This window comes from Azolla caroliniana, unplaced genomic scaffold (genome assembly GCF_043228905.1).
Source record: "Azolla caroliniana isolate FFs.n. ecotype wild unplaced genomic scaffold, voAzoCaro1.0.p SCAF_20, whole genome shotgun sequence".
NCBI lineage: Eukaryota > Viridiplantae > Streptophyta > Polypodiopsida > Salviniales > Salviniaceae > Azolla > Azolla caroliniana.
The window spans coordinates 987,914-1,012,499 of record NW_028230455.1 but is presented as its reverse complement, the minus strand read 5'-3'; the positions used below and the strand labels follow the sequence as shown (position 1 = coordinate 1,012,499).

The 24,586-nt window shown below is 35.4% G+C and overlaps 9 non-coding genes across 9 annotated transcripts; all 9 read right to left on the bottom strand.

Moving 5' to 3' along the window:
- Positions 1-13,672: 13,672 nt before the first annotated feature.
- On the bottom strand, positions 13,673-13,744 carry TRNAG-UCC (transfer RNA glycine (anticodon UCC)). The gene has a single exon. It is a non-coding gene; the product is annotated as a tRNA-Gly (tRNA).
- Positions 13,745-15,097: 1,353 nt separating this feature from the next.
- TRNAG-UCC (transfer RNA glycine (anticodon UCC)) lies at positions 15,098-15,169 on the bottom strand. Its single transcript has one exon. It is a non-coding gene; the product is annotated as a tRNA-Gly (tRNA).
- A 2,066-nt stretch (positions 15,170-17,235) lies between these two features.
- TRNAG-UCC (transfer RNA glycine (anticodon UCC)) lies at positions 17,236-17,307 on the bottom strand. The gene has a single exon. It is a non-coding gene; the product is annotated as a tRNA-Gly (tRNA).
- A 780-nt stretch (positions 17,308-18,087) lies between these two features.
- Positions 18,088-18,159, bottom strand: TRNAG-UCC (transfer RNA glycine (anticodon UCC)). The gene has a single exon. It is a non-coding gene; the product is annotated as a tRNA-Gly (tRNA).
- A 641-nt stretch (positions 18,160-18,800) lies between these two features.
- On the bottom strand, positions 18,801-18,872 carry TRNAG-UCC (transfer RNA glycine (anticodon UCC)). Its single transcript has one exon. It is a non-coding gene; the product is annotated as a tRNA-Gly (tRNA).
- Positions 18,873-19,513: 641 nt separating this feature from the next.
- TRNAG-UCC (transfer RNA glycine (anticodon UCC)) lies at positions 19,514-19,585 on the bottom strand. The gene has a single exon. It is a non-coding gene; the product is annotated as a tRNA-Gly (tRNA).
- A 624-nt stretch (positions 19,586-20,209) lies between these two features.
- TRNAG-UCC (transfer RNA glycine (anticodon UCC)) lies at positions 20,210-20,281 on the bottom strand. The gene has a single exon. It is a non-coding gene; the product is annotated as a tRNA-Gly (tRNA).
- A 2,460-nt stretch (positions 20,282-22,741) lies between these two features.
- On the bottom strand, positions 22,742-22,813 carry TRNAG-UCC (transfer RNA glycine (anticodon UCC)). Its single transcript has one exon. It is a non-coding gene; the product is annotated as a tRNA-Gly (tRNA).
- A 1,052-nt stretch (positions 22,814-23,865) lies between these two features.
- Positions 23,866-23,937, bottom strand: TRNAG-UCC (transfer RNA glycine (anticodon UCC)). Its single transcript has one exon. It is a non-coding gene; the product is annotated as a tRNA-Gly (tRNA).
- Positions 23,938-24,586: the final 649 nt, after the last annotated feature.

The window sequence follows — 24,586 nt, the reverse complement described above, 5'->3', positions numbered from 1 at the left end:
TAGGGTTTTCCACATTAACCATCCTATGCACTCTTCTCTTCTCTGTGTCGTGCATTTCATTCCCATTTTTTCTCTGTTTGATCCTAGACTCGGTTGTGACTGAGCATTGATTTAGCAGAGCGTGTAGTACTTAGTGATTTTGTTTCGGTTGTTTCCGGAGATTAATGCGTGTAGTTCCTGTCATTTTTTGACCAAATATTTATAGGAATTCAATTTGCTGGAGAGTTTTTACACTCCGCTAATGAAATTCTCCAACAACGTGACTTTGTCGAAGGGAATTGGAATTTTTTTTGCTTTTCCATCTAAAGTAGTGTTGTAAATAACATGGTGTGCGCTTGCTGAGAGTTGAAATCAGTTCTATTCCTTGGAAGGAGATTATCCTAACCGTTGGATTACAAGCACAATATGAACGTACGCACAAGGGAGTTTTATCACAAACAAACAATATACAAGATAAAGTTATTGTTGAGTAGTTGGATATCAATTTTAGTCCTTAACCTTTACCTATCATTACATGAGTGAACGAAAAGTGAGCCTTACCTTCTTGTAGCATACAAATGAAAAAAGTCCACAAAAACAACTTGTTTCAACTAAACATCAGATTAATTCAATTTGTTCCCATGTTCTTGAAATCTAGTTATGAAACTCATCGAACAATGTCATATTCTTGAATCCAATCGAATAGATTTTGTTTATCCAATTGAAGTACTGCACTAAAGTAAATAGAGTGCGCTTGCGGAATGTTGAAATGTGGTCTATTGTAGGACTACAGGCGCACAAATATTTCATATGAACCTAAGTCCTTAATCTTTACCATTTTTAATGTGAGCGAGCATAAGGTGACCGTAACATTCTTATAAGATAAAATGAAGCTAGTTTTAGGAACCGTTTTTGACCAAATATTTATCAGAACTTAATTTGTTGGAGAGTTTCTAGACTCTACTAATGAAACTCTCGAACAACGTGACATTGTCGAAGGGAATTAAATAGATTTCTCTTCTCGATCGTAAGTAGTGGTTGAAATAAGATGATGTGCGCTTACCGAGAGTTGAACTCAGGTCTATTTCATGTAAGGAAATTATACTAACCATTGGAATACAAGCGCAATATGAGCCTCCTTCCAATGGATTTTTATCACAAACAAAAAATATACAAGATAAAATTATTGTATACGAGTTATATATCAATGTGAGTCCTTAACCTTTACCAATTGTTACCTGAGCGAAGAAATAGTGAGCCTTACTTTCTTCTAGCATACAAATGAATCACGTCCACAAAAACAGCTTGTTTGACCTAAACATCAAATTAATTCAATCTATTCCCGTGTTCTTGCAATTTAGTTATGAAACTCGTCCAACAACGTTATAGTCTCGAATCAAATCGTATAGATTTTGCGTGTCCAATTGAAGTACTGCTCTAAAGCACATAACGTGCGCTTCCGGTCTGTTCAAACGTGGTCTATTGCTTTTTAAACGTGGTATAGATTTTTAAACTCTGCTAATGAAACTCTCCAACAACGTGACATTATCGAAAGGAATTGAATCGATAATAAGTAGTGCTTGAAATAACATGGTGTGCGCTTGCCGAGAGTTGAACTCGGTTTTATTGTTTGGAAGGCAATTATCCTTACCGTTGGACCTGAAGCGTAATTTGAGCCTACTTCCAGTGGAATTTCATCACAAACAAAAAATATACAAGATAAAAGTATTCTAGAGAACTTGCATATCAATGTGAGTCCTTAACCTTTACCAATTGTTACCTGAGCGAACGAATAGTGAGGCTTACTTTCTTCTAGCATACAAATGAAACGAGTCCATAAAAACAGCTTGTTTGAGCTAAATATTAGATTAATTCAATTTGTTTCCGTGTTCTTACCCTAAAACCGAAAGTAGTTTTGAGAAACCATTTTAAGACCAAATATTTATAGGAATTCAATTTGTTGGAGAGTTTTTAGACTCTGTTACTGAAACTCTTGAACAATGTCACATTCTCAAAGGGATTTGAATGGAGTTCTCTTTCCAATCATAGGTTGTGGTTGAAATAACATGGTGTGCGCTTGTCGAGAGTTGAACTCGGGTTTATTGCTTGGAAGGCAATTATCCTAACCGTTAGACTACAAGCGTAATTTGAGCCCACTTCCAGTGGAGTTTCATCACAAACAAAAAATATAGAAGATAAAAGTATTGTGGACTACTTGCATATCAATGTGAGTCCTTAACCGTTACCAATTGTTACCTAAGAGAACGAATAGTGAGCCCTACTGTATTCTAGCATACAAATGAAACAAGTCCACAAAAACAACTTGTTTGAGCTTCTTGAGAGATCAAGCTAAACTTACTTTAGTTAGTTATTCAACCATGTAACTTCGTAGTTACCTAGACAGAATCTAGTTAGAAGTGTTGACTATAACGCCTTAAATAATACGTTGTACATAAGTGGGATATTCTAGATCCTCCACTCCCAAGTACATTTAATATAGGACTTACACGTTTGTACGTATATTATCCTCACACATGTGCACCCTTGCACATGAGATCTATATATACCTCATTGTAGGTATTTTTGTATTTGATGATGATGTTGATGCTAATCTAATATAGTTACTCATCCCCCATCTTGTGTTGTTCATAAGCGTATCTCGGTCTCTCTATCTCTATCTCTCTCTCTCTCTCTTTCTCTCTTTCTCTCTCTTCTTTTCACACACATAAACACACACATATCACTTAATCTTCCGTCTATCAACTAATCACATAATTAGGTACTAATTAGCCCTTGCTTAATTAATCACCTAATTCTTAACATGGTATCAGAGCGTGTGGTTTACAAAATCCCCTAAGCCCACCCAACTCTGTGATTGTGTATTCGAGACGCTAACGACAAAATTCGGATATCGACTACCGTAGTGCCGCTACGTAGCACGTGTACATGATCGAAGGAAGAAAAGCAAAAGAAGAGAAGACACTACAATCAACATGACCACACAAATGCGTAGCTTGCTCCCTAGTGAAAAGCAAGATTGCAGCAATTATTCATCTTGGGAGTACAAGATGACCCAATACCTCGTTAGCCATGGGTATTGGAGCTACATCAACGGCGCTCAAGACAATTGACCCGACAACATCGGAGCAAGCGGCGAGTCGAGTCATGTATTGGTTGGCAACATGTGTCCACGACCACATGCTTAGCCACATTCCAGACACCAAGACGCCCAAAGATGCGTGGGAGAACTTAAAGAAAATATTCGCCGCCAACACGACCTCCCGCAAGCTTCAACTCCGACAAGAGTTGAATAACATTCTACAAAAAGACATGTCCCTGTTGGACTAAACCGCCCAGATTAAGAGCATTTGTAACCCATTTGGCTCCATCAACATAAACATCGACGAAGACGAGATGGTCCAAGTATGGTTGGGCGGCCTCGCACAACGATTCGATCCATTACGGACGACAATCTTGGCGAGAGAAAACCCTTCTTCATTCTTCGAACTCCTATCAATGTTCTTCTCGAATTCGGACGGTGATCGAGGACGAGGTTGCGGCAGTAGAAGAGGTCAATTGGACCTATCACACGAAGCTAAACATAAGATTAATTCCATTTGATCTCATGTTCTTACAATCTAGTTATGAAACTCATCCAACAATTTTATATTCCCGAATAAAATTGAATAGATTTTGTTTATCCAATTGAAATACCGTTGTAAAGGACATAGGGTGGGTGCGCTTGCGAAATATTGAAACGTCGGTTATTGCTTTCAAGAAAAATAACCTAGTTATACGACAAAAGCCGCACAAATATCTCATATAAAACCTGAGTCCTTAATCTTTTCCATGTTTTATGTGAGCGAGCAAAAGCTGACCCTAAGTTTCTAACAGGAACTTGTCGTTCCTTATGCGCAAGACTCGGCCACAACCGAGATTCTTTTCATACACAGAAAAACAGGTAATGAAACGCGACACAAAGAAGAGAAATGGTACACAGGAGGTTTACGTGGAAAACCCCAAACTAGAGGAAAAACCACGGCAGCCCACAGGCTGCAAACTGTCACTATGTATGAATGTACAAAACAGTGAGTTCACGGAGGCAACGACCTCGGACTCACGCTCTTCGCCACAGGCGGCGGTTACAACAGAGGCAGCGACCTCTTTCTCTCTCTCTCTTTTTGTGTACAACGTTACGCACACTAATATCGTGTAATACAGAAAAATTGACAACAACCCAATATTAGTTTGCCCTAAGTCATATTTATACTAATATGACTTTTCGGCTATTTACAAATATAGCCAGAATGGGCTCTCCGAAACATATTTACGAATATGTCTCTTCCTCCGGTTCATACCGGGTCTGCACCATCCGGCTCTCCGTAGCGGGGTACTCCTCATCCGGTTCATACCGGGCCTGCACCATCCGGCTCTCCGTAGCCGGGTACTCCTCATCCGGTTCATACCGGGCCTGCACCATCCGGCTCTCCGTAGCCGGGTACTCCTCATCCGGTTCACACCGGGTCTGTATCATCCGGCTCTCCGTAGCCAGGTACTCCTCATCCGGTCTTCACCGGGTTTGTTCATCGTCACTGATCTTCTTCCTTCCCATCCGGAGGGACCTGTTTCCCAACAGTTTCTTATAAAGATAAATATGAATCTAGTTTATTGAAACCGTTTTTGGAGCAAATATTTAGAGGAATTCAATTTGTTGGAGACTTTTTAACCTTTTCTAATGAAACTCTCGAAGAACGTGACATTATCAAAGGGACTTGAATAGATTTCTCTCTTAGATCGTGAGTACTGGATGAAATAACATGGTATGCGCGTGCCGAAAGTTGAACTCGGGTCTATCGCTTGGATGGCAATTATTCTAACCGTTGGACTACAAGCAAAATTTCAACCTACTTTTAAGGGAAGTTTGTTAAGAACAAAAAATACAGAAGATAAAATTATGGTTGAGTAGTCACATATAAATGTGACTCTTATACCTATGTTCTTACAATCTAGTTATGAAACTCATCCAACAATTTTATATTCTCGAATAAAATTAAATAGATTTTGTTTATCCAATTGAAATACCGTTGTAAAGGACATATGGTGCGCTTGCGAAATATTGAAACGTGGGTTATTGTTTTCAAGAAAAATAACCTAATTGTACGGCTAAAGCCGCACAAATATCTCATATAAAACCTGAGTCCTTAATCTTTTCCATGTTGTATGTTAGCGCGCAAAAGTTGACCCTACGTTTCCTATAAGATAAAAACGAATCTAGTTTATTGAAACCGTTTTTGGACCAAATATTTATAGGAATTCAATTTTTTGGAGAGTTTTTAGACTCTGTTACTGAAACTCTTGAACAATGTCACATTGTCAAAGGGATTTGAATGGAGTTCTCTTTCCAATCATAGGTTGTGGTTGAATTAACATGGTGTGCACTTGTCGAGAGTTGAACTCGGGTTTATTGCTTGGAAGGTAATTATCCTAACCGTTAGACTACAAGCGTAATTTGAGCCCACTTCCAGTGGAATTTCATCACAAACAAAAAATATAGAAGATAAAAGTATTGTGGACTACTTGCATATCAATGTGAGTCCTTAACCGTTACCAATTGTTACCTAAGCGAACGAATAGTGAGCCCTACTGTATTCTAGCATACAAATGAAACAAGTCCACAAAAACAACTTGTTTGAGCTTCTTGAGAGATCAAGCTAAACTTACTTTAGTTAGTTATTCAACCATGTAACTTCGTAGTTACCTAGACAGAATCGAGTTAGAAGTGTTGACTATAACGCCTTAAATAATACGTTGTACATAAGTGGGATATTCTAGATCCTCCACTCCCAAGTACATTTAATATAGGACTTACACGTTTGTACGTATATTATCCTCACACATGTGCACCCTTGCACATGAGATCTATATATACCTCATTGTAGGTATTTTTGTATTTGATGATGATGTTAATGCTAATCTAATATAGTTACTCATCCCCCATCTTGTGTTGTTCATAAGCGTATCTCGGTCTCTCTCTCTCTATCTCTCTCTCTCTCTCTTTCTCTCTCTCTCTCTCTTCTTTTCACACACATAAACACACACATATCACTTAATCTTCCGTCTATCAACTAATCACATAATTAGGTACTAATTAGCCCTTGCTTAATTAATCACCTAATTCTTAACATGGTATCAGAGCGTGTGGTTTACAAAATCCCCTAAGCCCACCCAACTCTGTGATTGTGTATTCGAGACGCTAACGACAAAATTCGGATATCGACTACCGTAGTGCCGCTACGTAGCACGTGTACATGATCGAAGGAAGAAAAGCAAAAGAAGAGAAGACACTACAATCAACATGACCACACAAATGCGTAGCTTGCTCCCTAGTGAAAAGCAAGACTGCAGCAATTATTCATCTTGGGAGTACAAGATGACCCAATACCTCGTTAGCCATGGGTATTGGAGCTACATCAACGGCGTTCAAGACAATTGACCCGACAACATCGGAGCAAGCGGCGAGTCAAGTCATGTATTGGTTGGCAACATGTGTCCACGACCACATGCTTAGCAACATTCCAGACACCAAGACGCCCAAAGATGCGTGGGAGAACTTAAAGAAAATGTTCGCCGCCAACACGACCTCCCGCAAGCTTCAACTCCGACAAGAGTTGAATAACATTCTACAAAAAGACATGTCCCTGTTGGACTAAACCGCCCAAATTAAGAGCATTTGCAACTCACTTGGCTCCATCAACATAAACATCGACGAAGACGAGATGGTCCAAGTATGGTTGGGCGGCCTCGCAGAACAATTCGATCCATTCCAGACGACAATCTTGGCGAGAGAAAACCATTCTTCATTCTTTGAACTCCAATCAATGTTCTTCTTGAGTTCGGAAGGACAAATGTTCTTCTCGAATTCGGACGGTGATCGAGGACGAGGTCGCGGCGGTAGAAGAGGTCAATTGGCCCTATCACACGAAGCTAAACATCAGATTAATTCCATTTGATCTCATGTTCTTACAATCTAGTTATGAAACTCATCCAACAATTTTATATTCTCGAATAAACTTGAATAGATTTTGTTTATCCAATTGAAATACCGTTGTAAAGCACATAGGGTGCGCTTGCGAAATATTGAAACGTGGGTTATTGCTTTCAAGAAAAATAACCTAATTATACGGCAATAGCCGCACAAATATCTCATATAAAACCTGAGTCCTTAATCTTTTCCATGTTTTATGTGAGCGAGCAAAAGCTAACCCGAAGTTTCTTATAAAGATAAAAACGAATCTAGTTTATTGAAACCGTTTTTGGACCAAATATTTAGAGGAATTCAATTTGTTGGAGACTTTTTAACCTGTGGTAATGAAACTCTCAAAGAACGTAACATTATCAAAGGGACTTGACGAGATTTCTCTCTTAGATCGTGAGTATTGGATGAAATAACATGGTATGGGCTTGCCGAGAGTTGAACTCGGGTGTGTGACTTGGAAGGCAATTATTCTAACCGTTGGACTACAAGCAAAATTTAAACCTACTTCCAAGGGAAGTTTGTTAAAAATAAAAAATATACAAAATAAAATTATGGTTGAGTAGTCACATATAAATGTGACTCCTATACCTGTGTTCTTATAATCTAGTTATGAAACTTATCCAACAATTTTATATTCTCGTATCTAATCGAATAGATTTTGTTTATCCAATTGAAATACCGCTCTAAAGGATATAGCTTGCGCTTGCGGAATATTGAAACGTTGGTTATTGCTTTCAAGAAAAATATCTTAATTGTATGACTAAAGCTACACAAATATCTCATATCAAACTTGAGTCCTTAATGTTTTCTATGTTTTATGTGAGCGACCAAAAGGTGACCCTAAGTTTCTGATAAGATAAAAACGAATCTAATTTATTAAAACCGTTTTTGGACCAAATATTTATAGGACTTCAATTTGTTGGAGACTTTTTAACCTCTGCTAATGAAACTCTCGAAGAACGTGACATTATCAACGAGACTTGAATAGATTTCTCTTTTAGATCGTGAGTACTGGTTGCAATAAGGTGGTATCCGCCTGCAGAGAGTTGAACTCGGGTCTATTGCTTGGAAGGCAATTATCCTAACCGTTGGACTACAAGCACAATTTCAACCTGATTGTTGATTGGAAGTTTATCAAAAACAAAAAATACACAAGATAAAATTATTGTTGAGTAGTCGCATATAAATGTGAGTGCTATACCTGAGCGAATAAATAGTGAACCTTACTTTATTCTTGCATACAAATGAAACAAGTCCATAAAAACAGCTTGTTTAAGCTAAACATCATATTAATTCAATTTGATCTCGTGTTCTTACAATCTAGTAATGCAAATCATCCAGCAATTTTATATTCTCGAATCTAATCGAATAGATTTTGTTTATCCAATTAAAATACCGCTCTAAAGGATATAGCTTAGGCTTGCGAAATATTGAAACGTTAGTTATTGCTTTCAAGAAAAATATCCTAATTGTAGGGCTATAGCCGCACAAATATCTCATATCAAACCTGAGTCCTAAATCTTCTGCATGTTTTATGTGACCAACTAAAAGGTGACTGTAAGTTTCGTATAAGATAAAAATGAATTTAGTTTAGTAAAACCATTTTTGGAGCAAATATTTATAGGAATTTAATTTGTTGGAGACTTTTTAACCTCTACTAGTGAAACTTTGAAAGAACGTGACATTCTCAAAGGAACTTGAATAGATTTCTATTTTAGATCCCCAGTACTGTTTGAAATAACATGGTATACGCTTGTCGACAGTTGAACTCAGGTCTATTGCTTGGAAGGCAATTATCTTAACTATTGGACTACAGGCGCAATTTAAACTTGCTTCCGAGGGAAGTTTATCAAAAGCAAAAAATGGACAAGATAAAATTATAGTTGATTAGTCGCATATAAATGTGTCCTATACATGTGCGAATAAGTAGCTTGTTTAAGAGAAACATCAGATTAACTCAATTTGATCTTGTCTTCTTACAATCAAGTTATGAAACTTATAGAGCACTTTTATATTCTCGAATCGAATTGAATAGATTTTTTTTATCGAATTGAAATACCGCTCGATAGGACATAGCTTGCGCTTGGAATATTGAAACGTTGGTTATTGCTTTCAACAAAAATATCCTAATTGTACGGCTAAAGCCGCACAAATATCTCATATCAAACCTAAGTCCTTAATCTTTACCATGTTTTATGTGAGCGAGCAAGAGGTGACCCGAACTTTCTTATCAGATAAAAACGAATCTAGTTTAGTGAAACCCTTTTTCGACCAAATATTTATAGGAATTCAATTTGTTGGAGACTTTTTAGCCTCTACTTGTGAAACTCTCGAAGAACGTGACATTATCAAATGGACTTGAATAGTCAAGATAAAATTATCAAAGGGACTTGAATAGACAAGCGCCATTTCCACCTGCTTCCAATGGAAGTTTATTAAAAACAAAAAATAGAAAAGATAAAATTATTGTTGAGTAGTTGCATATAAATGTGTGTCCTACACATATGCGAATAAATATTGAGCCTTACTTTCTTCTCGCATATAAATCAAACAATTCCACAAAAACAACTTCTTTGACTTAAACATAAGATTAATTCAATCTTTTCCCATGTTCTTGCAATCTAGTTATGAAACTCGTCCAACAATGTTATATTCTCGAATCAAATCGTATAGATTTTGCATGTCCAATTGAAGTACTACTCTAAAACACATAGCGTGTTGTTGAGGAATGTTCAAACATGGTCTATTTCTTGGAAGAAAAATATCCTAAAATTAGGCGTACAGGCGCACAAATATCTCACATGAACTTGAGTCCTTGATCTTTACCTTTTTTTATGAGAGAGAGCTAAGGGTGACTCTAACATTCTTTATAAGATAAGAACGAAACTAGTTTAGAGAGACCGTTTTATGACCAAATATTTATAAGAATTCAATTTGTTGGAGAGTTTTTAAACTCTGCTAATGAAACTCTCCAACAACGTGAAATTGTCGAAGGGAATTGAATATATTTCTCTTTTCGATAGTAAGTAGTGCTTGAAATAACATGGTGTGCGCTTGCCGAGAGTTGAACTCACGATTATTATGGACTACAAGCATAATTTGAGCCTACTTCCAACGTAATTTCATCGCAAACAAAACACATACATGGTAAAAGTATTGTGGAGTACTTGCATATCAATGTTAGTCCTTAACCTTTACCAATTGTTACTTAAGTGAACGAATAGTAAGCCTTACATTCTTCTAGCATACAAATGAAAGAAGTCCTTAAAAATAGCTTATTTGAGCAATATATCTTATTAATTCAATTTTTTCCCGTGTTCTTAGAATCTAGTTATGAAACGTAGTCTATTGCTTTCAAGAAAAATATCGTAAATGTAGGGCTAGAGGCTCACAAGTAGCTAGGGCTAGAGTTGAACTCGGATCTATTGCTTGGAAGGCAATTATCCTAACCGTTGGACTACAAGCACAATTTAACCTTGCTTCGAAGGGAAGTTTGTCAAAAACAAAAAATATAGGAGAGAAAATTATTGTTGAGTAGTCGCATGTAAATGTTAGTCCTATACCTGAGCGAACAAATAGTGAGGCTTACTTTCTTCTCGCATACACATGAAACAAGTCCACAAAAATAGCCTTTTTAAGCTAAACATCAGAATAATTTAATTTGATCTCTTGTTTCTACAATGTAGTTATGAAACTCATCCAACAATTTTATATTCTCGAATCTAATCGAATAGATTTTGTTTATCCAATTGAAGTACCGCTCTAAAGGACATAGCGTGCGCCTTCGGAATATTGAAACTCTCTAATTATGAAAGTCATCGAATAGATTTTGTTTATCCAATTCGAGTACCGCTCTAAAGGACAAAACATGCATTTGCGGAATATTCAAACGTTGGTTATTGCTTTCAATTTGAACTTCAATTTATAGGACTTTAATTTATTGCTAATGAAACTATTGAAGAACATAACATTATAAAACGGATTTCAATAGATTTCTCTTTTATATCCTGAGTACTGATTGAAATAACATGGCATGCACTTGTCGAGAGTTGAACTCGTGTCTATTGCTTGGAAGGGAATTAACCTAACCGTTGGCCTACAAGCGCAATTTCCACCTACTTCCAGTGGAACATTATCAAAAACATAAAATACACAAGATAAAATTATTGTTGAGTAGTCGCATAATTATGGGAGTCGTATACCTATACGAATAAAACCTGAACCTTACTTTCTTCTCGCATAAAAATGCAAGAAATCCACTTAAACAACATATGTAAGCTACTCATCAGATTAATTCAATTTGATCTCCTGTTCTTACAATCTACTTATGAATGTTAGTGAACAATTTTATATTCTCGAATCTATCGAATACATTTTTTTTATCCAATTTGAGTACCGCTCTAAAGGACATAGCATGCGCTTGCGGAATATTGAAACGTTGCTTATTGCATTGAAAAAAAATATTCTAATTATACTTCTAAAGTCGCACAAATATCTCATATCAAACCTGAGTGCTTAATGTTTTCTATGATTTATGTGAGTGACCAAAAGGTGATTCTAAGTTTCTTATAAGATAAAAACGTATCTAGTTTATTAAAACAGTTTTTGGACAAATTATTTATAGGACTTCAATTTGTTGGAAACAGTTTAACCTCTGCCAATGAAACTCTGCAAGAACTGCAAGAACGTAACATTACGAAGGGGACTTGAATAGATTTCTGTTTTAGATCGTGAGTACTGGTTGAAATAACATGGTATACACTTGCCGAGAGTTGAACTCGGGTCTATTGCCTAGAAGGCAATTATCCTAACCGTTAGACTACAAGCGCGATACTTCTAGTGCTTATGTGAAACATAAAATAGGCAAGATAAAATTATTGTTGAGTAGTCGCATATTTATGGGAGTCCTATACCTGTACGAATAAAAACTGAACCTTACTTTCTTTTCGCATACAAATGAAAGAAATCCACAAAACCAAGCTATGTAAGCTAATCAACAGATTAATTCATTTTTATCTCTTGTTCTTATAATCTAATTATGAAAATCATTCAACAATTTTATATTCTCGAATCTATCGAATACGTTTTGTCTATCCAATTCGAGTATCGCACTAAAGGACATAACATTCGCTTGCGGAATATTGAAACGTTGGTAATTGCTTTCAATCTGTACTTCAATTTGTTGGAGACGTTTTAACCTCTTCTAGTGAAACTTTCGAAGAACGTAACATTACGAAAGGGTTGAAATAACATGGTATGCACTTGCCGAGAGTTGAACTCGGGTCTATTGCTTGGAAGCCAATTATCCTAACCGTTGGACTACAAGCGCAATTTCAATCTACTACTTTGGAAGCTTATCAGAAACTTAAAATAGGCAAGATAAAATTATTGTTGGGTGGTCATATAATTATGGGAGTCCTATACTTTCCCCTCGCATACAAATGAAAGAAATCCACAAAACCAAGCTATGTAGGCTATTCAACAGATTAAATCATTTTTATCTCTTGTTCTTACAATCTAATTATGAAAGTCATTCAACAATTTTATATTCTCGAATCTATGGAATACATTTTGTCTATCCAATTCGAGTATCACTTTAAAGGTCATAGCTTGCCCTTGCGGAATATTGAAACGTTGGTTAATGCTTTCAAGAAAAATATCCTAATTGTACGGCTAAAGCCGCACAAATATCTAATATCAAACCCAAGTCGTTAATGTTTTCTATGTTTTATGTCAGCGACAAGAAGGTGACGTTATGTTTCTTATAAGATAAGAAGGAATCTAGTTTATTATAACCGTTTTTGCACAAAATATTTATAGGACATCAATTTGTTGGAGACATTAAAACCTCTGCTAATGAAACTGTCGAAGAACGTAACATTACGACAGGGACTTCAATAGATTTCTATTGTAGATTGTGAGTACTGGTTGAAATAACATGGTATGCGCTTGCCGAGAGTTGAAGTCGGGTCTATTACTTGGAAGGCAATTATCCTAACCGTTGGACTACAAGCGCAATTTCCATCTTCTTGAGTCGAAGCTTATGAGAAACTTAAAATAGGCAAGATAAAATTATTGTTGAGTAGTCGCATAATTATGGGAGTCCTATACCTGTACGAATAAAAACTGAACCTTACTTTCTTCTCGCATACAAATGAAAGAAATCAACAAAACCAAGCTATGTAAGCTAATCAACAGATTAATTCATTTTTATCTCTTGTTCTTACAATCTAATTATGAGAGTCATTCAACAATTTTATATTCTCGAATCTTTCGAATACATTTTGTCTATCCAATTCGAATATCGTTGTAAAGGACATAGCTTACGCTTGCGGAATATTGAAACGTTGGTTATTGCTTTCAAGAAAAATATCCTGTTTGTACGGCTAAAGCCGCACAAATATCGCATATCAAACCTGACTCCATGATATTTTCTATGGTTTATGTGAGCGACCAAAAGGTGACGCTATGTTTCTTATAAGATAAAAAGGGAACTAGTTTATTAAAACGGGTTTTGCACAAAATATTTATAGGACATCAATTTGTTGGAGACATTTAAACTTCTGCTAATGAAACTGTCGAAGAACGTAACATTACGACAGGGACTTCAACAAATTACTATTTTAGATTGTGAGTACTGGTTGAAATAACATGGTATGCGCTTGCCGAGAGTTGAACTCGGGTCTATTACTTGGAAGGCAATTATCCTAACCGTTGGACTACAAGCGCAATTTCCATCTTTTTGAGTCGAAGCTTATGAGAAACTTAAAATAGGCAAGATAAAATTATTGTTGAGTAGTCGCATAATTATGGGAGTCCTATACCTGTACGAATAAAAACTGAACCTTACTTTCTTCTCGCATACAAATGAAAGAAATCAACAAAACCAAGCTATGTAAGCTAGTCAACAGATTAATTCATTTTTATCTCTTGTTCTTACAATCTAATTATGAAAGTCATTCAACAATTTTATATTCTCGAATCTTTCGAATACATTTTGTCTATCCAATTCGAGTATCGCTGTAAAGGACATAGCTTGCGCTTGCGGAATATTGAAACGTTGGTTATTGCTTTCAAGAAAATATCCTATTTGTACGGCTAAAGCCACACAAATATCTCATATCAAACTTGACTCCTTGATGTTTTCTATGTTCTATGTGAGCGACCAGAAGGTGACGCTATGTTTCTTATAAGATAAAAAGGAATCTAGTTTATTCAAACGGTTTTTGCACAAAATATTTCTAGGACATGAATTTGTTGGAGACATTTAAACCTCTGCTAATGAAACTGTCGAAGAACGTAACATTACGACAGGGACTTCAATAAATTTCTGTTGTAGATCGTGAGTACTGGTTGAAATAACATGGTATGCGCTTGCCGAAAATTGAACTCTGGTCTATTGCTTGGAAGGCAATTATCCTAACCGTTGGACTACAAGCGCAATTTCCATCTACTTCTGTGGTATCTTATGAGAAACTTGAAATAGGCAAGATAAAATTATTGTTGAGTAGTCGCATAATTGAGGGAGTCCTATACCTGTACGGATAAAAATTGCACCTTACTTTCTTCTCGCATACAAATGAAAGAAATCCACAAAACCAAGCTTTGTAAGCTAATCAACATATTAATTCATTTTTATCTCTTGTTCTTACAATCTAATTATGAAAGTCATTCAACAATCTTATATTCTCGAATCTATCGAATACATTTTCTCTATCCAATTCGATAATCGCTCTAAAGGACATAGCTTGCACTTGCGGAATATTGAAACATTGGTTATTGCATTCAAGGAAAATATCCTGATTGTACGGCTAAAGCCGTACAAATACCTCAAATCAAACCTGACTCCTTAATATTATAAATGTATTATGTGAGCGACGAGAAGGTGACGCTATGTTTCTTATAAGATTAAAAGGAATCTAGTTTATTCAAACCGTTTTTGCACAAAATATTTATAGGACATCAATTTGTTGGAGACATTTAAACCTCTGCTAATGAAACTCTCGAAGAACGTAAAATTACGACAGGGACTTCAACAAATTTCTGTTGTAGATCGTGAGTACTGGTTGAAATAACATGGTATGCGCTTGCCGAGAGTTGAACTCGGGTCTATTGCTTGGAAGGCAATTATCCTAACCGTTGGACTACAAGCGCAATTTTCATCTACTTCTGTGGAATTTGATGAGAAACTTAAAATAGGCAAGATAAAATTATTGTTGAGTAGTCGCATAATTAAGGGAGTCCTATACCTGTACGAATAAAAACTGCAACTTACTTTCTTCTCGCATACAAATGAAAGAAATCCACAAAACCAAGCTATGTAGGCTATTCAACAGATTAAATCATTTTTATCTCTTGTTCTTACAATCTAATTATGAAAGTCATTCAACAATTTTATATTCTCGAATCTATGGAATACATTTTTTCTATCCAATTCGAGTATCACTTTAAAGGTCATAGCTTGCCCTTGCGGAATATTGAAACGTTGGTTAATGCTTTCAAGAAAAATATCCTAATTGTACGGCTAAAGCCGCACAAATATCTAATATCAAACCCAAGTCGTTAATGTTTTCTATGTTTTATGTCAGCGACAAGAAGGTGACGTTATGTTTCTTATAAGATAAGAAGGAATCTAGTTTATTATAACCGTTTTTGCACAAAATATTTATAGGACATCAATTTGTTGGAGACATTTAAACCTCTGCTAATGAAACTGTCGAAGAACGTAACATTACGACAGGGACTTCAACAAATTTCTATTTTAGATCGTGAGTACTGGTTGAAATAACATGGTATGCGCTTGCGGAGAGTTGAACTCGGGTCCATTGCTTGGAAGGCAATTATCCTAGCCGTTGGACTACAAGCGTAATTTCCATCTTCTTGAGTCGAAGCTTATGAGAAACTTAAAATACGCAAGATAAAATTATTGTTGAGTAGTCGCATAATTATGGGAGTCCTATACCTGTACGAACAAAAACTGAACCTTACTTTTTTCTCGCATACAAATGAAAGAAATCAACAAAACCAAGCTACGTAAGCTAATCAACAGATTAATTCATTTTTATCTCTTGTTCTTATAATCTAATTATGAGAGTCATTCAACAATTTTATATTCTCGAATCTATCGAATACATTTTGTCTATCCAATTCGAGTATCGCTGTAAAGGACATAGCTTGCGCTTGCGGAATATTGAAACGTTGGTTATTGCTTTCAAGAAAAATATCCTATTTGTACGACTAAAGCCGCACAAATATCTCATATCAATCCTGACTCCATGATGTTTTCTATGTTTTATGTGAGCGACCATAAGGTGACGCTATGTTTATTATAAGATAAAAGGGAATCTAGTTTATTAAAACCGTTTTTACACAAAATATTTATAGGACATGAATTTGTTGGACACATTTAAACCTCTGCTAATGAAACTGTCGATGAACGTAACATTACGACAGGGACTTCAATAGATTTCTATTTTAGATTGTGAGTACTGGTTGAAATAACATGGTATGCGCTTGCCGAGAGTTGAAGCCGGGTCTATTACTTGGAAGGCAATTATCCTAACCGTTGAACTACAAGCGCAATTTCCATCTTCTTCAGTCGAAGCTTATGAGAAACTTAAAATACGCAAGATAAAATTATTGTTGAGTAGTCGCATAATTATGGGAGTCCTATACCTGTACGAATAAAAACTGAACCTTACTTTCTTCTCGCATACAAATGAAAGAAATCAACAAAACCAAGCTATGTAAGCTAGTCAACAGATTAATTCATTTTTATCTCTTGTTCTTACAATCTAATTATGAGAGTCATTCAACAATTTTATATTCTCGAATCTTTCGAATACATTTTGTCTATCCAATTCGAGTATCGCTGTAAAGGACATAGCTTGCGCTTGTGGAATATTGAAACGTTGGTTATTGATTTCAAAAAAATATCCTATTTGTACGGCTAAAGCCACACAAATATCTCATATCAAACCTGACTCCTTGATGTTTTCTATGTTTTATGTGAGCGACCAGAAGGTGACGCTATGTTTCTTATAAGATAAAAAGGAATCTAGTTTATTCAAACGGTTTTTGCACAAAATATTTATCGGACATGAATTTGTTGGAGACATTTAAACCTCTGCTAATGAAACTGTCGAAGAACGTAACATTACGACAGGGACTTCAATAAATTTCTGTTGTAGATCGTGAGTACTGGTTGAAATAACATGGTATGCGCTTGCCGAAAATTGAACTCGGGTCTATTGCTTGGAAGGCAATTATCCTAACCGTTGGACTACAAGCGCAATTTCCATCTACTTCTGTGGTATCTTATGAGAAACTTGAAATAGGCAAGATAAAATTATTGTTGAGTAGTCGCATAATTGAGGGAGTCCTATACCTGTACGAATAAAAACTGCACCTTACTTTCTTCTCGCATACAAATGAAAGAAATCCACAAAACCAAGCTTTGTAAGCTAATCAACAAATTAATTCATTTTTATCTCTTGTTCTTACAATCTAATTATGAAAGTCATTCAACAATCGAATAAAAACTGAACCTTACTTTCTTCTCGCATACAAATGAAAGAAATCAAGAAAACCAAGCTATGTAATCTAATCAACAGATTAATTCATTTTTATCTCTTATTCTTACAATCTAATTATGAGAGTCATTCAACAATTTTATATTCTCGAATCTTTCGAATACATTTTGTCTATCCAATTCGAGTATCGCTGTAAAGGACATAGCTTGCGCTTGCGGAATATTGAAACGTTGGTTATTGCTTTCCAGAAAAATATCCTATTTGTACGGCTAAAGCCGCACAAATATCTCATATCAAACCTGACTCCTTGATGTTTTCTATGTATTATGTGAGCGACCAGAAGGTGACGCTATGTTTCTTATAAGATAAAAAGGAATCTAGTTTATTCAGACGGTTTTTGCACAAAATATTTATAGGACATGAATTTGTTGGAGACATTTAAACCTCTGCTAATGAAACTGTCGAAGAAAGTAACATTACGACAGGGTCTTCAATAGATTTCTATTGTAGATCGTGAGTCCTGGTTGAAATAACATGGTATGCGCTTGCCGAGAGTTGAACTCGGGTCTATTGCTTGGAAGGCAATTATCCTAACCGTTGGACTACAAGCGCAATTTCCATCTTCTTGAGTCGAAGCTTATGAGAAACTTGAAATAGGAAAAATAAAATTATTGTTGAGTAGTCGCATAATTATAGGAGTCCTATACCTGTACGAATAAAAACTGAACCTTACTTTTCTCTCACATACAAATGAAAGAAATCAACAAAACCAAGCTATGTAAGCTAATCAACAGATTAATTCATTTTTATCTCTTGTTCTTACAATCTAATTATGAAATTCATTCAACAATTTTATATTCTCGAATCTATCGAATACATTTTGTCTATCCAATTCGATAATCGCTCTAAAGGACATAGCTTGCACTTGCGGAATATTGAAACATTGGTTATTGCATTCAAGAAAAATATCCTAATTGTACGGCGAAAGCCGTACAAATATCTCATATCAAACCTGACTCCTTAATATTATAAATGTATTATGTGAGCAACCAGAAGGTGACGCTATGTTTCTTATAAGATAAAAAGGAATCTAGTTTATTCAAACCGTTTTTGCACAAAATATTTATAGGACATCAATTTGTTGGAGACATTTAAACTTCTGCTAATGAAACTCTCGAAGAACGTAAAATTACGATAGGGACTTCAACAAATTTCTATTTTAGATCGTGAGTACTGGTTGAAATAACATGGTATGCGCTTGCCGAGAGTTGAACTCGGGTCCATTGCTTGGAAGGCAATTATCCTAACCGTTGGACTACAAGCGCAATTTCCATCTTCTTGAGTCGAAGCTTATGAGAAACTTACAATAGGCAAGATAAAATTATTGTTGAGTAGTCGCATAATTATGGGAGTCCTATACCTGTACGAATAAAAACTGAACCTTAGTTTCTTCTCGCATACAAATGAAAGAAATCAACAAAACCAAGCTATGTAAGCTAATCAACAGATTAATTTATTTTTATCTCTTGTTCTTAATAACTAATTATGAGAGTCATTCAACAATTTTATATTCTCGAATCTTTCGAATACATTTTGTCTATCCAATTCGAGTATCGCTGTAAAGGACATAGCTTGCGCTTGCGGAATATTGAAATGTTGGTTATTGCTTTCAAGAAAAATATCCTATTTGTAAGGCTAAAGCCGCACAAATATCTCATATCAAACCTGACTCCTTGATGTTTTCTATGTTCTATGTGAGCGACCAGACGGTGACGCTTTGTTTCTTATAAGATAAAAAGGAATCTTGTTTATTCAAACGGTTTTTGCACAAAATATTTATAGGACATCAATTAGTTGGAGACATTTAAACCTCTGCTAATGAAATTGTCGAAGAACGTAACATTACGATAGGGACTTCAACAAATTTCTGTTGTAGATCGTGAGTACTGGTTGAAATAACATGGTATGCGCTTGCCGAGAGTTGAACTCAGGTCTATTGCTTGGAAAGCAATTATCCTAACCGTTGGACTACAAGCGCAATTTCCATCCACTTCTGTGGAATCTTATGAGAAACATAAAATAGGCAAGATAAAATTATTGTTGAGTAGTCGCATAATTATGGGAGTCCTATACTTGTACGAATAAAAACTGCACCTTACTTCCTTCTCGCATACAAATGAAAGAAATCCACAAAACCAAGCTTTGTAAGCTAATCAACAAATTAATTCATTTTTATCTCTTGTTCTTACAATCTAATTATGAAAATCATTCAACAATCTTATATTCTCGAATCTATCGAATACATTTTCTCTATCCAATTCGATAATCGCTCTAAAGGACATAGCTTGCACTTGCGGAATATTGAAATATTGGTTATTGCATTGAAGGAAAATATCCTGATTTGTACGGCTCATATCAAACCTGAGTCATTAATGTTTTCAATGTTTTATGTGAGCGACCAAAAGGTGACACTATGTTTCGTATAAGATAAAAAGGAAACTAGTTTATTAAAACGGTTTTTGCACAAAATATTTATAGGACATCAATTTGTTGGAGACATTTAAACCTTTGCTAATGAAACTGTCGAAGAACGTAACATTACGACAGGGACTTCAATAGATTTCTATTGTAGATCGTGAGTACTGGTTGAAATAACATGGTATGCGCTTGCCGAGAGTTGAACTCGGGTCTATTGCTTGGAAGGCAATTATCCTAACCGTTGGACTACAAGCGCAATTTCCATCCACTTCTGTGGAATCTTATGAGAAACATAAAATAGGCAAGATAAAATTATTGTTGAGTAGTCGCATAATTATGGGAGTCCTATACCTGTACGAATAAAAACTGAACCTTAGTTTCTTCTCGCATACAAATGAAAGAAATCAACAAAACCAAGCTATGTAAGCTAATCAACAGATTAATTTATTTTTATCTCTTGTTCTTAATAACTAATTATGAGAGTCATTCAACAATTTTATATTCTCGAATCTTTCGAATACATTTTGTCTATCCAATTCGAGTATCGCTGTAAAGGACATAGCTTGCGCTTGCGGAATATTGAAATGTTGGTTATTGCTTTCAAGAAAAATATCCTATTTGTAAGGCTAAAGCCGCACAAATATCTCATATCAAACCTGACTCCTTGATGTTTTCTATGTTCTATGTGAGCGACCAGACGGTGACGCTTTGTTTCTTATAAGATAAAAAGGAATCTTGTTTATTCAAACGGTTTTTGCACAAAATATTTATAGGACATCAATTAGTTGGAGACATTTAAACCTCTGCTAATGAAATTGTCGAAGAACGTAACATTACGATAGAAACTTCAACAAATTTCTGTTGTAGATCGTGAGTACTGGTTGAAATAACATGGTATGCGCTTGCCGAGAGTTGAACTCAGGTCTATTGTTTGTAAGGCAATTATCCTAACCGTTGGACTACAAGTGCAATTTGAACATACATTCAATCGAAATTTATCAAAAATTAAAAATATACAAGAAAAAATTATTTTTGAGTAATTGCATATCTATGTGCGTCCTTAACCTTTACCAAATGTTACATGAGCGCACGAATATTGACCGTTACTTTCCTTGAGCATACTAATGAAGCAAGCCTACAAAAACAACTTGTTTGAGCTAAACATCAGATTAATTCAATTATCCTAACTGTTGGTCTACAAGCAAAATTTAAACATGCTTCCAAGGGAAGTTTATCAAAAACAAAAAATATACGAGATAAAATTATTGTTGAGTAGCTGCATATAAATGTGAATCCTATACCTGAGCGAACAAATAGTGAGCCTTACTTTCTTCTTGCATACAAATGAAACAAGTCCACAAAATTAGTTTGTTTGAGCTAAGCATCAGACTAATTCAATTTGTTCTAGTGTTCTTACAATCTAGTTATCAAACTCATGTAGCAATTTTATATTCTCAAATCGAATCGAATAGATGTTGTTTATCGAATTGAAGTGTCACTCTACAGGACGTATCGTGCCCTTGTGGATTGTTGAAACGTGGGCTATTGCTTTCAAGAAAAATATCCTAATTGTAGGGCTAAACGCGCACAAATATCTCATATCAAACCTGAGTACTTAATCTTCACCATGTTTTACGTGAGCGAGCAAAAGGTGACCTTAACTTTCTTATAAGATAAAAACGAAACTAGTTTAGACAAAATGTTTTTTGACCAAATATTTATAGGAATTCAATTAGTTGGAGAGTTTTTAGACTCTCCTAATGACACTCTCGAAGAACTTTACATTTTCGAAGGGACTTGAATAGATTTCTCTTTTATATCATGAGTAATTGTTGAAATAACATGGTATGCCCTTGCTGAGAGTTGAACTCGGGTCTATTGCTTGGAAGGCAGTTATCCTAACCGTTGGACTACAAGCGCAATTTGACCCTGCCCTGAATGGAAATTTATCAAAAACAAAAAATATCCTAATTGTAGGGCTAACATAGTATCCGCTTGCTGAGAGTTGAACTCGGATCTATTGCATAGAAGGAAAGTATCCTAATCATTGGACTACAACAGCAATTTGAACCTACATTCAATCGAAGTTTATCAGAATAAATAAAAAAATATACAAGATAAAATTATTTTTGAGTAGTTGCATATTAATGTGAGTCCTTAACCTTCACGAATTGTTACCTGAGCGAACGAATATTGAGCGTTACTTTCTTCTAGCATACAAATGAAGCATGCCTACAAAAAAAACTTGTTTGAGCTAAACATCATATTAATTCAATTTGTTCCCATGTTCTTACAATCTAGTTACCAAACTCATCCACCAATGTCATATTGTCGAATCCAATCGGATAGAGTTCGTTTATCCAATGCAAGTACTGCTCTAAGGCACATAGCGTGCACTTGCGGAATGTTGAAATGTGGTCTATTGCATTCAAGAAAAATATCCTAATTGTAGGGCAATAGGCACACACATATCTCATATCAAGGTGAGTCCATAATCTATACCATTTTGTATGTCAGTGAGCAAAAGGTGACCCTTACATGATAAAAACGAAACTAGTTTAGAGAAACCATTTTTGGACTAAATATTTATAGCAATTCAATTTGTTGGAGAGTTTTTAGACTCTGGTAATGAAACCCTCGAAGAACGTGAGAATGTCGAACGGACTTGAATAGATTTCTCTTTTAGATCGTAAGTAGTGGTTCAAATAATATGGTATGCGCTTGCTGAGAGTTGAACTCGGGTCTATTGCTTGGAAGGCAATTATCCTAACCATTGGACTACAAGCGCAATTTGACCCTACTTCGAATGGGAAGTTTATCAATAACAAAAAAGATACAACATAAAATTATTGTTGACTAAATATTTATAGGAATTCAGTTTCTTGGAGAGTTCTTAAACCTTGCTTATGAAACTCTTGAAGAACGTGCCATTGTCGAAGGGACTTGAATAGATTTCTCTTTTAGATTGTGAGTAGTGGTTGAAATAACATGGTATGTGCTTGCCGAGAGTTGAACTTGGGTCTATTGCTTGGAAGGCAGCTACCCTAATCGTTGGACTACAAGCGCAATTTGAACCTACATTCAATCGATCTTTACCAAAAATAAAAAATTTACAAGATAAAATTATTGTTGAGTAGTTGCATATGAATGTCAGTCCTTAACCTTTACCAATTGTTACCTAAACGAACAAATACTGAGTCTTTCTTTCTTCTAGCATACAAATGAAAAAGTCCAACAAAACAGCTTGTTTTAGCTAAACATCAAATTAATTCAATTTGTTTTCGTGTTCTTACAATCTAGTTATGAAACTCAGACACCAAATTTCTATTCTCGAATCGAATCGAATAGATTTTGTTTATCCCATTGAAGTACCGCTCTAAAGGACATAGCATGTGCTTGTAGAATTTTATATTGTAGTTATGAAAGTTATTGAACAATTTTATATTCTCGAATCTATCAAATACATTTTGTTTATCCAATTCGAGTACAGCTCTAAAGCCCATAGCTTGAGCTTGCGGAATATTGAAACGTTTGTTATTGCTTTCAACAAAAATATCCTAATTGTACGGCTAAAGCCGCACAAATATCTCATATCAAACCTGAGTCTTGAATGTTTTCTATGTTTTATGTGAGCGACCAAAAGGTGACCCTAAGTTTCTTATAAGATAAAAAGGAATCTAGTTTATTAAAACCGTTTCTGCACAAAATATTTATAGGACATCAATTTGTTGGAGACATTTTAACCTCTGCTAATGAAACTCTCGAAGAACGTAACATTACGAAAGGGACTTGAATAGATTTCTGTTTTAGATCATGAGTACTAGTTGAAATAACATGGTATGCGCTTGCCGAGAGTTGAACTCGGGTCTATTGCTTGGAAGGCAATTATCCTAACCGTTGGACTATAAGCGCAATTTCCATCTACTTCTGTGGAAGCTTATCAGAAACTTAAAATAGGCAAGAAAAAATTATTGTTGAGTAGTCGCATAATTATGGGAGTCCTATACCTGTGCGAATAAAAACTGAACCTTACTTTCTTCTCGCATACAAATGAAAGAAATCCACAAAAACAACCTATGTAAGCTAATCATCAGATTAATTCAATTTGATCTCGTGTTATTACAATCTAGTTATGAAAGTCATCCAACAATTTTAGATTCTCCAATGTCATCGAATAGATTTTGTTTATCCAATTCGAGTACCACACTAAAGGAAAAAAGATGAGCTTGCGGAATATTGAAACGTTGGTTATTGCTTTCAATAGGACTTCAATTTATAGGACTTCAATTTGTTGGAGACATTTTAACCTCCGCTAATGAAACTCTCAAAGAACATAACATTATAAAAGGGACTTCAATAGATTTGTCTTTTATATCGTGAGTACTGGTTGAAATAACATGGTATGCACTTCCCGAGAGTTGAACTCGGGTGTATTGCTTGGAAGGGAATTATCCTAACGGTTGGCCTACAAGCGCAATTTCCACCTACTTCTAGTGGAACATTATCAAAAACATAAAATACGCCAGATAAAATTATTGTTCAGTAGTCGCATAATTATGGG